Genomic DNA, 2,255 nt, shown 5'->3' on the forward strand with positions numbered 1-2,255 from the left:
GGCGTCTGGTTCTCGGAACCTCCTGTGACCTGTGACCGGGAAGTTAGTTCCCGCTTTACAGCTGAGGAGACTGAGGCTCAGAGAGGTTAAGAACCGTGTCCAGTGTCTCCGAGGCTGAGCTTCACTCCAAAGTTGGTCCTGCCCCCTCCAGCTATGCCTCGGTGGCCGATCTCGGTGACGTCACTAGCATTCCTATTATCTCGTGTTCATCGCACACACCCAGTGTACAGACCGTCCTGCCTGGGGGCCTCGTTCTCTCTGACTCATTTTTGCATTTCCGAAGCTCACTATAAAAAAACTTAGCTGTTTTTCTTCCTAGGGGCGGCAGCTCTCTCATCCAGGTAAGCGGCTGCCTGCCGTGCGCCCTCCCCTCTGCCTGCAGGGAACGCTGTCCCCCACTCGCAGCCCCGCTGGCTCCTCCTCCTCCGTGAGGTCTCAGCTTCAGTGTTGCACAGTTCCCCACACTGGGTAAAATGGTGAGGCTTTGGAAAACAAAGTCTTTTTTTTTTTTTTTTTTTTTTTTTACTATTTTTTTTTTAATTCATTTTAGAGAGGAGAGGGAGAGACAGAGGAGAGACAGAGAAGGAGAAGGGGGGAGGAGCTGGAAGCATCAACTCCCATATGTGCCTTGACCAGGCAAGCCCAGGGTTTCAAACCGGCGACCTCAGCATTTCCAGGTTGACGCTTTATTCACTGCGCCACCACAGGTCAGGCGACAACAAAGTCTTTTGAAAAGTTAAATTTTACCATATGACTCAGCAGTTCCACTCCCAGGAATCTGTCCAAGAGAAGTGAAAACATCTGTCTGCACGAATACGTGTGTGTGTGTGTGTGAAAAGGGCACAGCGGCTTTATTTATAATAGTCAAAAATCGGAAGTGACCTAGTGGTCCCTCAGCTGGGGAAGACATGGACAGTGTGTGGTTGGTCCTACAGTGGGGTGCTATTCTGCAATGGGAAGGCACAAGCTGTCATCGGGACATACTGCAACACGAGCCTTCAAAACACGCTAAGAAGCCAGACATACAATTTCTGATTATGATCTATTTATACGAAAATTTCAGAAAAGGCAAGTCTGCAGAAACAGAAAGTAGATTACTGGTTTCCAGGAAGGGGGTTGATTACATCTGAGCTTGAGGAATATTTTGAGGGTGACAAAAATGTCCGAAAACTGTGTTATGGTTGATGGTTGCTCCACACAGTGAATCTACCAAATATTGAATTGTATATTTGAAACGGGTCAGTTTTATGATATATGAACTATAACACCAGCTCCAGCACCAGATGCAGCAGCCGTGATGTTGATGCCCAAGAAGAACCAGACTGACTTTTATGAACTCCTTTTAAAGGAGGGGGTGATGATGGCCGGGAACGTGCACACCTGCCTAAAACGCCCAGCACTGGAAGACGGGAACATGCCTAACCTTCACATCACAAAGGCCACGTAGTCTCTCAAACCACGAGGCTGCAGGAACAAACAGTTTGCCTGGAGACATTTCTCCTGGTACCTTACCAACGGCGGTATCCAGTGTCTCTGCGATGACTTCCACCTGCCCCCCGAGATTGTGCCTGCAACCCTGTGACAGAGACACCTACAGATGGAGAGCACTGTGGCCCCCTGGTGCCCACAAGAATGCCCAGGCTGGGCAACCGAATTTCAGTTCAGAGGCAGATTTGGTGGTGGATGTGGTCAACCACCTCAGTAAAGTTGAAAGGATTATTTTGTGTGGAATAAACTTATGGCCAGAAAAAAGAAAGAAAGAAAGAAAGAAAGAAAGAAAGAAAGAAAGAAAGAAAGAAAGAAAGAAAGAAAGAAAGAAAGAAAGAAAGAAAGAAAGAAAAGGAAGGGAGGGAGGGAGGGAGGGAGGGAGGAAGGAAGAAAATGAAGGGAGAGAGGGAGGAAATAAATAAATAAATAAATAAATAAATAAATACTCATTGGCTCTAGCTGGTTGGCTCAGCAGATAGAGTGTGATTGGTGCCCTTGGGCCACAAGTTCAATCCCCAGTCAGGGTGTGCACGAGAAGCACCTGAGTGCACGAATGAATGAAACGGCTGAGTAGAACAAGTTGATGCTTCTCTCTCTTGCTCTCTCTCCCTTCTCCCATCCCCCTCTTCCCTCTCCCCCTCTCACATCAATAGAACAAGAAACTCAGTAAAACTGTAAAATAGGAAAGGTATTAAAAGGGTCACTGCCCCAGATCGGCCTCGCTGACACCTGTCCCCAGCCCCCTCCCAGTGCAGCCCTCTGGGCCT

The 2,255-nt window shown here is 48.1% G+C and overlaps 1 pseudogene; it reads left to right on the forward strand.

Moving 5' to 3' along the window:
- The first annotated feature begins 1,297 nt into the window (after positions 1-1,297).
- On the forward strand, positions 1,298-1,705 carry LOC136389605 (small ribosomal subunit protein eS10-like; annotated as a pseudogene).
- The last annotated feature ends 550 nt before the right edge of the window (positions 1,706-2,255 follow it).

This window comes from Saccopteryx leptura, chromosome 1, assembly GCF_036850995.1.
Source record: "Saccopteryx leptura isolate mSacLep1 chromosome 1, mSacLep1_pri_phased_curated, whole genome shotgun sequence".
In the NCBI taxonomy this organism is placed as follows: Eukaryota; Metazoa; Chordata; class Mammalia; order Chiroptera; family Emballonuridae; genus Saccopteryx; species Saccopteryx leptura.